This window comes from Urocitellus parryii, chromosome 1 (genome assembly GCF_045843805.1).
Source record: "Urocitellus parryii isolate mUroPar1 chromosome 1, mUroPar1.hap1, whole genome shotgun sequence".
In the NCBI taxonomy this organism is placed as follows: domain Eukaryota; kingdom Metazoa; phylum Chordata; class Mammalia; order Rodentia; family Sciuridae; genus Urocitellus; species Urocitellus parryii.
Window position 1 is genome coordinate 267,954,101 of NC_135531.1, and position 13,499 is coordinate 267,967,599.

Below are 13,499 nucleotides of genomic sequence, written 5' to 3' on the forward strand. Positions count from 1 at the left end.
ACAGCCCATAAGATAGTGATTACGAAGTTAGAGAACAATGCCAAATGCAGATTCTGAGGACAAGAGCTAAGGAGTAGTGAGAACCAAAGAGGTAGGCAAGGGTCAGCCTTCCTAATACAAATGATCTCTGCCAACATGTATCTAATACTCACCATTTGCTGGGCACCAAACTCTTCTCAAGTTTCCATGCATTTAAACCTCAATACTGATAAGCTATTACCAGAAGACGGAGGCCCAGGGATTTTGGGTAACTTATCCAAGATCAGAAAGAACTTGAGGTGACAGAGGTGGGAAGTGGAACACAGTAGCTCAATTTAGCACTCAGCCTCCCTGGACAGATGGTTGGACAGAAGGAGATTGAACCTGAACAAGTATCCTACATAATACAGTAGCCAAAGACCCTTTAAATGTCAATATTAAGCACTCCTACATTAGGCAGCAGGAGGAATTGTACGTTTAGGTTTTTGTTTCATTTTAATTAATTGACACTCACTTTTAAATAAGGTGGTTACTTGCTACCAATTTGAATGGAGGGCACAGTGAGAGGCCAGGAACCCACCTCACAAATGAGGAAGTCTAGGAACACAGGTGGTGGACCTCAGAAGGCAGGCAAATATTTGCAGAGAAAGATCCATCTTTCTGATCAAACAAGTCTCCTGTCTAAACCCCTCTACTGCTTTCCAGGGAAAATCACAAATTGTTTCACATGGAATCCTAACCTCTTCACAAATAATGTTCTCCTGGACCTTGATGTCCCACTGCTTCCCAGGCTGGATGACAACCCCCCCGCCCCCAACGTCCCCCATCCTCTACCTTAGCTCCCTCCCCACAGCTCCTGGATGCAGCAAACTGCAATTTCCACTCTCTGCAGTGACCATGTCCTCACTTATTCTTTTGCCAACTTACCTAAAGGCCCAACTTCCGAGTCACCCCTCCAAGTACCTTTCCTCCAAACTGAGCGTGGAGTCACCCCCTGCTTCCCTGCTTCTGCATGGCTTCCTTTGCACACCTCCATCTTGTGCACGCAAGTCTTCTTATTTGGAGCCTTCTCCTGGATGAAACCTTCTCCAAAACAGGAACTTCGTTTGTCATTTCTAGATCCACGGTGTCTATTCTGTCAATCATTGGCCCACAGTAGGTGCTCCAGAAATGTGCATTGACTGAATGATTGCAAACCTCCCTGCTCTGGGACAAGGAGGACCAGCCGGTTAAGAAGGTTCTGGAGAACTGAAGTAGTTCTTGACTTGCAATACTGCTTCCTGGACCACTCTGAGGAGATTGAAGGTCACAGAAAAACATGCTGTTGAAAGGATCAGTAGCTTGTGACAGGCACAGTCTGATATTTATTTCCTTTATACCTCATTTCATATTTAGATAGCACCTTGCTGATATTATCTCCCTAATCTTTCCATTAGGGAAGTGAGGAGAGAAGGGTGAAAATGACTTGTTCAAGGTTATAAAAGGCAGAACAGTGACGGAAAAGACTTTAACACCTTCCAGCTAATCCCAGGCTCTACGTGCACAGGATTTAGGATGTGCTACATTAGCGCTTAAAAAATAACTTTCTAGAAAGTAATTATAAGTTGGCTCTGTGCCTTGGTCCTCTATCTGGAATGTCCAATGGGACACGTTTGCCTGCCAGTTCTGTGGGGATCAATGTACAACAGAATGGATGTGGCAGGAGATGGATGACAAAGTAGTAGTGGGAGGTAGGATGTGACACCAAGACAGCCTGGAGACCAAGAATACCACAGGGAGAGAGGGAGGCCGTGGAGAAAGTCAATTCTAATGTCCTGGGGCAGGGCAAGGGTACTGACATCAAAGCCCTAGAGAAAAAAAAAAAAAGTAACAAAATAAGTGGTTAATTGTCAAACAATAAAATAAAAACACTAAAAATATAACCGTAGCTATTCCCTTAACACCTACTATGTAAGCATGTTTCAGATGCATTTTCAAAAATTCTTTTTCACTCAATATCAAAAGGCAAGTCTGAATATTATCACATATTATCACATCCATTTTCTGGATGTGAAAACTGAGGTTCAGAGAAAGGAAATGATTTCCATTTTCCCAGCTCTTAGATGGCAGGAGGAGGTTTGGAGCTCCAATCCCCCGGTCCATGTTAAATAACTTGTTTAGGCTCAAATGCAAAGACAACCTTGGCCACCTCAAATCACCCCTCAAGACAAAGTGAACAATCCTTTTCAGAGACAACCAGACCCTCACAGGACTGTCCTGTCTCCTCTTTGCAGAACTAGGCTGGCTCCCTAATAAATCTGAGCAAATCTGCTTGGAGTATCTCAGGACACAGGCAATCTCCCAAATGTCTGTATGATTATCTCTGCAACATTGTCTTCTGCTCTCTTTGGAGTGTTCTTGTCCACAGGGAGTGTTCAGATCTGTCACAGCAGTGGACAACTTATTCCTTGACATAAAAGGCTTTTGTCTAGAAAATGCCTTATTGTGTGACAGAAATAAGCGTCTTTAATTAAAAATAGCAACAATGGACTGCAAGAAAATGGGGAGGGGGTGGTGAAACTGTTTTTTTCCCACAACAAAACACTCCTGCTGACTGCCATATGTACACACTTATTCCCCTGGAAAAAAAAAAAAAAAAAAAAGCCTGTTTACTGATGGAGAGACAGAGGCCCCTGTCGGAACCCGCGTCTGTCTTAGTGACAATGGAGAGAAAACAACAACAGCGCTGTCACTGTGGGTTTTCCTGGCATCCAAAATATGTATTCACTTTCAGCCCCGAATCCTATTAATTGATTTCTTTCCAAGAACAAAGAGAAAATGAGGGAAGAGTGTGAAGCCCACACCTATTATCTCACTTTATGAGGTCATATTCCCCCCCCCCCCACTGAACAGGTCAGAAAACTGAGACTCAAGAGAAGACTTCAGACGTCACACAGAGGGTAAATGGAAGAGTAAAATTCCACACTCAAGTCCTTTCTTGGTCTCAGAAAAGAAAATGGGCCAATGAAATGGAAGATTCAAAGAACAAGTGGCCAAACCAACAGCCCAGTTTCATGATTTAGAATTGATGCTTGAGTTTGATTCTAATATTTTAACAGATATTCCCCCCCCCCTTTATTTTGTCTTTCTTCCCCCCAACAATTAAAAAACAAAGCCAGGGTGTGGGGGATGGGCTCCACACCCATGCCATCTTCTCTTCCTCGAATAATCAAAATTTGCCTTCCTAGTCCATGAACATGCCCCTTGCCACTCAAAATTATGGTCTAATAATCCAGCAGCACTAGTGTGGCCTGGGAATTTGTTACAAATGCAAAATGTCAGGCCCTACCCAGACCTACTACATTCAACAAGATCTTCTGTCTAGGGCTGGGGTTGTGGCTCAATGGTAGAGTGCCCACCTAGCATGTGTGAGGCCCTGGGTTCGATGCACAGCACCACATAACAACAAATAAAATAAAAGTAAAAAATGATTACTCTGTATATTAAAATCTAAACAATACCTGTAATCCCAGGACTTGGGAGGCCAAGGCAGGAGAATCACAAATTCGAGGCCAGCCTTGACAACTCAGCCAGACCCTGTCTCAAAATATAAAAAGTCTGAGGATATAGCTCAGTGGTAGAGCACCTTTGGGTTCCTATAGAAGGAATAGAAAATAAAAAAAACATCAATAGCCCTAGCCTAGACTTAAGGCTTTTCAGAATCTCTTTTTAAAAACAGATGTCACTTAAAGAGGATATTTCTTGTTGCTTTTCTTCCAATCCTGTGTCAACAGCAAAAACCCTCTACACTGAGGTACCAGTTGGCTCAAAATAGGATTTGCCCCAGTTATTTTATGCTGAAGTTCAATTATCAACCCCGTGGTCCTATGAGGCCCTTAACGAATAATAGTGCCATCATGGAACCATGTCAGCCACAGCCTGCCCTTTGCAGGCCAGTGGGCATCCTCTCCTCATGGCACCGTGAACGCGCGAGCTCCAGGACCTCACAGCTCCACGGCAATGGTTGTGCAGGGCCCTCAGCTTCCATTTTTATAAGGCAGGGTGTTAGCAGAACAGATATTTTTTAAGGCTCTCCCAAAGAACATCGGTTCAGAGAGTGTCATGCTCACACACGCGTTATTCACACCTGCTCTGTCTTCACAGAGGCTACCTTTGGGAATGGCCTCTTTTTTGAAATTCAAAATGCACTTTCATATTAAAGGGCCTGAAAAGTCTTGTAGTCAAAAAAAAAAAAAAAAGAAGAAGAAGAAGAATTGTCAGTAAGCAATTCTTAAACAGTTTCCTCAGAAATGAACCTCACCATCTTTTTTACTTATTCCTCAACTAACCTTCTGTTGTCCAAAGATCATGCTATGGGAAGTGCTGGGCTAGAAGACCTCAAAAGAATCTTCCAGCACTGACATGTTACAGTTTTACCACTTCATGGACTAAACAAGGAAACTGCTGGCTTTTAAACTTCTTGTCTTACTGATTTTTCAAAGTAATTGTAAAATTTAAAATCATTATTTGAACCGATTTTTGCTTTACAGTATGATAAATTCTATGCAGAATACCTTTGCTTCTTGGTTCTACTTTCCATACACCTGAACCTGCAGGAATCAACTGACTTGGTACAAATAACTTTTATTCTCTGTGATCCAGTCAATTTACATTTGAAAACACTGTTTTCGATTCATTTTTTTTAGTTCAGATTAAAGGGGATTATGCTGGTGCTCTTGTTCTTCTGCAGATACTATAATTTTCAAATGAATCTAAACCTAAATGTGTTTTTGTCTTTCCAGTTTTCCTGTCAAATGCATATTCTGCCATTGTGAAATCACATATTTAAAAAAATATATATTTAGAGATAGAATCTCCCCTCTTTAGATTCCTCACTCCCATCCCCTGTTTAATAAATAAATAAACAAATAAGCCTGTTTTCTTTTTTCTCAATGAGCTGTCTCTATAAGTCACTAGATCATAGTTTTTATCATGGCCTTTGCTGCTTATCCAATTATGCCTTTTAGAACAATGATTATGACATATTAAAAATAATATACGTTTTAAGCCGTCTTGAACATATTATACAATATAGTTCTGTGCATTTGTAGAACAATGTGGTGGTGAATTTTCTTCCTCTGCTTTTTCTTTTTTATGTATGTATTTGTTTATTTGAGTGTGGGGCAGGCATATACAAGCACACACACACACACTCACTCACATACAAAACCTGAAAGAAGAGTGACTCACCTGAAATGGAGATTCAACCAAGAGATTGAATTGGGGGCCTGCCTGAAGGGGAAGAAAAGGAGAGGCAGAGAGGGAGAGGCAGAGAGGAAGAGGGCCGAGAGCTTGATGTTGCAAACCTGCTGTTAAGAAGGGTTGCATAGGTGATGTGGTGGGTGCTGATTGGCAGGGTGACTCAAGAATGGTGAGAGGACACTGTGTCCAGCGGCGATTGGTCCAAAAACTTTTCAATTTGGCCCTTTTGGGCTTGGCACTCTTGGGAAAGGAGGAGGAGGGGTAAGGGATTCCCCGATGTTTTCTCGAGAGGGAAACTTCGCTTCAGTGGGGAATCTCCCACACACCCAACAAAACCCCTTTCAATAATCTTATAACAACCAACAATTGATCAAAGTGTAGTTTTTCATTACCACAGGAAAGCTGGGTAATAAAAGGTCCCTGTAACTTTATGGGCACCAATAACATCTGAATTAGGCAGGACCAAATAATGATAAGGCTAATCAGATGGCTTATTTCAAAGTATAAGCAAGTTTCCTGAGTGGGTCAAAAGTCATATCTTCCACTATCCCAGGTGGATTGTGGAGAGGAAGAAGGCAGGTGAGGAAGGAAGGCAAATACAAGCATGTTTATTTTTTTTCTCATATTTCTATGAAAAAAAAAATCAGGCCACTAAAGGACAAGATTCTTCTGCCTTCTGCAGTTTCAAAAACCTGTTATCTAGGTCGCTTATGGATTTCAGCTGTTCTTCCCCAGTGCCACATACTCTGCACAGACACGGAACCGTGATTATGACATGAGGGATATTCAAAGGAAGCCTGTCTGTGATGGTCCAGTTCTGGCTTAGCTCTGTGCACCAAGATCGACCTGTCATCAAAGAGCCCTTCCCACAAACCGAGCCCTTCCCACAAACCTCTATGATTTCTATCGTGAGATTATTCTTTTTTATTTTGAATACAAGTGTAAATAGAATTTGAAAAGGCTTTTTAACCTTCTGGAAATGAGGGCTTGCATGAGACAGGTGAACAATATTTGTGTCAATAAATGCCAATCGAACTGTTTAATTCTAAACCTATTATTACAAAAGGTCGTTCCAACCCCAGTGATTTTATTCCAGTAATTCTCACATAGTTATCACTTTGCATTGATCTAACATTGCTTTTGCCTGTTCTTTATGATAGTCTAGATTAGCCTGACAGGACATATTTATGAAAAATGTCTTATTAGTACCCATAAAAATATTTTTGCTAAAGATTGATTTGATTAATTCATTCCCCCACAATTTTCTGCCTTAAACTTGCAAGTCTGTCATTTACAAGATATATCAGCTCACCTTACTAGTGTTACCACTTGGTTAAAGTCATATGGGAGAATAGCTGCAGGTGCTAGAATCATTAACTAAGGATATTAAACCCGTAAATAAGATCTTCCTGTATGTGTTTTTACCAACCCAAAGTCTTTCGTATTGCCACCAATTAACACTCAGGAAATTAAACATCATTTACAAACAAGATTAAAGGCATTCTTCCTTCCATAACCAATTAAGAAAATCAGAAGGAAAATGTTTTGATTCATGCTCATCATATATATGTAAATATACCACATAATGGCTCATATTTAGCAAATATGAAATACCAAAACACAAATGAAAAATATTTTGGCATCTCTCTGGTCCTTGAGCTGGCTAGCGTCAAGTGTGATTTGAAAGTGTTTTAGTCCTGCTGTTAAACATTCACTGAACTGAATAAATTAATTACAGATTATTTTTATCAGGAACATAGTGAACTTTTAAAACGCAGAGAAGGAGGAGACTGTGCTAGTCTCTCACATCCAACAGATCAGACGAGAATTACCACCCAAGAGTTGATCCAATGGAAGAAAGAAGTCTCTGGGCTTCTGGGCACAATGGCATTGCCATTGCACTCTTTGGGGGGCACTCCCTCACTACAAACACAAATGGTAAGATTGTAAAATAAAAATTAACCAAAGCAAGAGCAGGCATCTTCCTGGACAGGAAACAACAAACAAAAGGAACAACGGCCCTTGAGAGTAAGGAGAGTGATGACAGGGATTTGCTGGTGTCCTGCTCCAGAATCTGTGGGTAACAGATCAAGTGCAGCCCACAGGCTGGGATGGGCCAGCACCAGGATTTTTTTTTTATTCTAATTTGTTATGTATGACAGCAGAATGCATTACAATTCATATTACACATATAGAGCACAATTTTTCATATCTCTGGTTTATGTACAAAATACATTCACAACATTCGTGTCTTCATACATGTACTTAGGGAAATGATGTCCATCTCATTCCACCATCTTTTACCCCCATGCCCCCTCCCTTCTCCACCCACACCTTTGCCCTATCTAGAGTTCATCTAATCCTCTCATGTTCCTCTTCCCAATCCCATTATGAATCAGCCTCCTTATATCAGTGAAGACATTTCTCATTTGTTTTTTGGGGATTGGCTAACTTCACTTATATTCTACAACTCCATCCATTTATCTGCAAATGCCATGATTTTATTCTCTTTTATTGCTGAGTAATATTCCATTGTGTATATATGCCATATTTTCTTTATTCATTCACCTACTGAAGGGCATCTAGGTTGTTTCCACACTTTATCTACTGTGAATTGTGCTGTTATAAATATTGATGGGGCTGTGTCCCTATAGTATGCTTATTTTAAGTCCTTCACATATAGCAAGGAGAGGGATAACTGGGTCAACTGGTGGTTTTGTTCCCAGTTTTCCAAAGAATCTCCATACTGCTTTCCATATTGGCTGCACCAATTTGCAGTCCCATCAGCAGAGTATGAGTGTATCTTTTTCCCTACATCGTCGCCAACATTTATTGATTGTTGTTTATGTTCTTAATAGTTGCCATTCTGACTGGAGTGAGATGAATTTCTCTAATTGCTAGAGATGATGAACATTTTTTTCATATATTTGATGATTGATTGTATATCATCTTCTGAGAGGTGTTTATCTGTTCAGTTCTTTGACCCATTTATTGATTGGGCTATTTGTTTTCTTTGTTTCTTTATTTATTTATTTATTTTATTATTTTTTTGGTGTTTAGCTTTTTGACTTCTTTATACACCTTAGAGATTAGTGTTCTATTTGATGTGCAAGTGGTAAAAATTTGCTCCCAAGCCATAGACTCACTGATTGTTTCTTTTGCTGAGAAGCTTTTAGTTGAATCCATCCCATTCATTGATTCTTGATTTAATTCTCATGCTATGGGAATCTTATTAAGAAAGATGTGGCCTAATCCGACATGATGGAGATTTGGGCCTACTGTTTCTTCTATTAGTAGCAGTGTTGAAGCCAGATTTAAAGGTAGGTATTTAGTGTAGTTAGGTAAATCGAGTCTAATATGTGTAGGATAAAGAAAATTGAGGCCAAATGAGAATGGAGTTCAGGAAACCAGAACAACACCTGGGGAAATTGAAATGCGAATGTCCCCAAGGCCAGGAACCCATCCTAAAGAACTGTTAACGAAGTAGCTCTCAGCAAACACATCAGTCCACCTATCTCCCACCTTTTGGCCTTCCCACCTGCATTCTATCACTGCAGAATAGAGGGAAACGAGTGTGGGAGGACTAGAGAAGACCTTAGATATAAAAAGGGAAGACCTCCCCTTTCCCTGGATTCCACCTTTCGGGTCCCCTTCTTCCTCCCGGGAGAGAAGTCTTTTCTGCTGTCCTTTAATAAAGCCTCCACCTTCCTCTCTACACTTGCCTCCTCGTGCTTCTCTGTTGTTATACTTCAGCATTTGAGGAAGCAAGGACTCGTCACCAGTAAACAGCTATAACAGTGTCTCTGGTCTAATTCCTAGGTCCTTGATCCACTTTGAGTTGAGTTTTGTGCATGGTGAGAGGTAGGGGTTTAACTTCCTTTTGTTGCATATGGATTTCCAGTTTTCCAAGCATCATTTGTTGAAGAGGCTATCTTTTCTCCAATGTATGTTATCAGCACCAGGATCCGTATGCTAAACTGGAGGTCTGGGAAAAGCTGCCCCAACTTCTCCATGAAGTTAAAATAAACCTCAGAGAGACCTGGCTCTGTAAGTAGATCTGCAGTATCCACAAACAACATGGCTTGAGAGCTGTAAGCCACCAGTAGAGCATCTGAGCTGAGAGTGAATGAGGCCACGGCGAGGAAGCAATGCAATGACTAGACAGGAGTAATTAAACAGAGACCAAGTCCCATTGCAGGTGAGCATAGAAATCAGAATTCTAGAGCAATTGATGGAATTAACATTGAGAAAGAGCAAATAAGCAAATATGTTAAAATGCTCCAGAGTTCCTGAACTGGTATTCAATATGTGATTTCCCAGAATTCCATGATAATTTGCCTTAGACTATAAGGACACAGTAAATGCTCATTAAGTATTTTGAGAAAGGAAATTCTATCATGTTATTAGTTATAATTTGGGTCCTAATGAGAGGCAAGAAAACATTGTTTTGGGTTAGATGATTTAAGCACAGTCCAGACTACAGTTTGACAGCTGAATGACTTTGAATACTTCATGTAGCTATAGTAATTTTTTTTTAGGGTACCAGGAATTGAACTCAGGGACACTCAACCACTGAGCCACATCCCCAGCCCAATTTTGTATTTTATTAGAGACAGGGTCTCACTGAGTTGCCTAGCACTTTGCACTGCTGAGGCTGGCTTTGAACTCGCCATTGTCCTGTCTTGTGTAGCCATCTTTGAATGTGATTTTCTCATCTGTCAAATTGTATGGCCACCAATGATAAAGATATATCATGAGACTGGATGAAAAGCAGTTCACTGCTGTCCCAAAATTTTACAAAATAAATAAATAAAGATAATATAATTTCACATTAATGCTGAAACATGTCTTTAATTAGGTATTCCTAGTTTGTTGAGGTTTTAGGGTATTTACTATTGTTATCACAAATGGATGAATATTGACAAATGGTTTCTCTGTGCCTGCTAAGATAATAGTATATATATATATTTTATCTTGTTAATGTAGTAAATTGCACTAATTGATTTTCAAATGACATGCCAACCATAAAATCCTGGAATAATCCCCACTTGGTGTTATTGTTTGTTCTTTTCATAAATGGCTAGATTTAATTTCTGTTCTAGGGGACTTAGAATTGTAACATGTTTGTATAGCTTTGGTGTTAGAGTTTTGTTGACCTAATTAGATGAAATAAAGTTTTTCTCCCCAAATCCCTAAAAAAAAAAGGTCTATGGAGTATTTGTGTTTTTCTATATTTAAAGGTTTCAGTTTACCATTGAATCATAGGGATTTATTGGTCACTTTTGAATTGTAAATTCAATTAACAGGCATAGGGCTAATACAATTTTCCATTTCTTTTTGTGTCAGTATTATTAAGTTATATCTTTCCAGAAATGTGTCCATTTCATTCACATTGACAAATTCAATTGTGTAACTTGTTCACAATATTCCCTGTTATCTTTTGCTGTCCTGAAGATAATATCCTCCTCTCCTAATAATAACCAGTCTCACTAAGTGTTAATTAAAAATTAATTTTATTAAGGTGTTCAATGATTCAAGTATTGGTATTATTAATTTTTTCTACTATTTGTCCATTTTCTAGTTTTATTAAACCTATTGTGTTACTTCATTATTTCACTTATTATCTTTACTTTGGATTAATTTTTTTTCAGAAGACTGATTATGATTAAGTAAAGTAGTGGAAAATTCTATATCCTACAAGGGTGTGAATGAGCGTGAATTTGTCAAGACTCATCAAAATGTATACTTAGGATTTTTCTGCTGCCCTGTTACAAATTACACCTTAGAAAAAACTGCAAACAAATACTGAACTCTAACAGGTAAGTCTGAGATTTATAATAATAAGATGAATAGTTCTGAATCTGCTTTTCATGTGTTCTAGTCTTGACCAAATGAGTAATGTGCATTTAAGATAATGGGAGCCAGGTTTCTTACTTTGGAAAAGGGAATCACAATACCGAAAATAGCAAAGCCCTGTGGAGTTTGTTGAGGTTTTGATTTGGAATTGGAGGCACAATGTCCCTAACTTATTTCCAGATGATTTGAGACAATAATGTGATATGTGGTTGTGCACGAGTGTGTCTGCCTGTGTGTCTGTGTCTGTGTAGAGCGAGTGAGCAAAGAGAATGGTAAAGCAAAATATGAATAATTAGTAAGCGATGTGAGTTCCTTGCCTGATACTTGCTTTTTTTTCTGAAATTTTGATGTCATGCAAAAACAAACAAGTTACAAAAATTAATTGAATATTACTGTATTTTCTCATTTAATAACTGAGAGGAGTGTACTTCACTGGAGAAAGGATGACATGATTGGCTTGGGAATATGCCCTAGAGAGGGCTGCCTGTTTGCTACAATACAAAAGGAAAGAACAGCATCCAAGGTATATTCTCATGAGAGAAATGTGTTAAGGTATGTTTGTTCTCCAGGGTGCCCCCAAAAAAACAGCCTTTCCCTTAAGAATGAGTAAGATCAAGCAATGGCCAGATGGTGTTGAAAGCCACTTTAGAGGTCACTTCTACAAACTTTCTAGTAATTTTCCATGCTTCAGACTAGGAAAAAAAAATCTGTAATTTTCAGTCCTGAAAACAAACTGTCCTTTTACTAAGAGTTATGTGATATGCTCATTTCCACCTTTTTCCTTTTTTTAATCTTAGAACAAAGCAAGCTGTTATTAGGTTGTCTTTTTGCATTTTTCACATGAAAACCCCCTGTCAAGGCCTTTCTTGAGAATTGAAATGAAAGAAATTTTGTATATAAGTGTTTTTGCTTTTCATTTTCTTTTTCTTTTTTTGGTACGCACATGTAAGATAAACATTTTATTTTATTTGTTCTTTTAAGATATATATAAGGGTAGAATGTATTTTGGCACATTATATATACACGGATTACAATTTATTCTAGCTAGGATTCTGTTCTTATGATTGTACATGATGTGGAGTTACCCTGGTCGTGTTTTCAAATACAAGGCTAGGAAAGTTATGTAGGATTAATTCTACTGTCCGTTCTATTCCCCTCCCATCTCCCTTCCTTCCTTTCTTTGTCTAATCCAATGGACTTCTATTTCTCCCCTCCCCACCCTCCCTTGTTGTGGGTTAGCATCCACATATCAGAGAGAATGTTCCACCTTTGTTTTTAAGTTTAACCAAATATAATTTAATCTAATTAATTAATTAATTAATTTTTATTCAAAGCCTGATACTTCATTAAAGGACCTATTTAAAGTTCCTACTTTAATTTAACCTTGTATCCTAGTACTTGCCGGTTGTGTTTTATCCAAAATTCCATCATGACAGAAAGTATGCATTACTTTCATTCTGACCTGATAGAAACAGGCTCAAGATGTCAGGGAGGGTGATTTCTTTTTTCTTCTGCAGTCTGAAACCTGAGATTCTAGAAACGCTCCTCCTCATAATTGCCATTTTTGGTAAACTTGAAGATGGCCTTAAAACATATTTGTTCTCTAATTTTCTTTATAATTATGTAGATTTCTATTGAAGAACTACAGTCTTTTTCATATATATATATTTTAAAGCATGACTATTGCTTCAGAGATTAGTCTATTCTATTCCTAATAGGCCATGTATTTGGAACTACCAGATGTTAGCATATTTTTAATTCAAATCATCAGGTTCAATTACATCACCAGGAAGGGCTGTTGTGTTCTTCCTGTAGTTGAGCTATTAATAAAATATGTTTTTAATTTTCAAAATTGCTTGGCTTTGGTATGGGGCATAACTCTGGGGAGTTGGAAATACAGGAAGACAAAGCAACATGTTTGGGCCACTGAGGTTTTCTAAGACACATAAGAAAATAAAATTCATGTCTTTATAGAGCCATTTCCCTTCACACTTTATGTTGTTGGTGATACAGCACAGACTTAAATTCACTCATCAGCACTGATGAGACATTTTATTAATGAAAAAATAGCAGGTTAATGACCCTGAGGCCACTTTAAAACCAAGAAAGACTGTGTGTGTGTGTGTGTGTGTGTGTGTGTGTGTCCATGTGCATTATGAAGAAAGGCAAATTCTTTTCTACAATTCAAAGCCTTTGTATTCATGACTGGAAAAGAAGGGAATGCACCCTATGGGAGGCATTGCCCAACCTGTGCACAAATGTTTTGGCTGTGAAGTAGTGGAGACATATGGAAATCGTTTTCCTTACACAAAACATGGCTGAGACAAGTCACACCTAGACAAAGGTTTCCACGATATTCAACAATGCAGAGAAGAGGTACAGCTCCACCATTGGTTCTAAAAGTCCGTGAACCCAGGCAAATG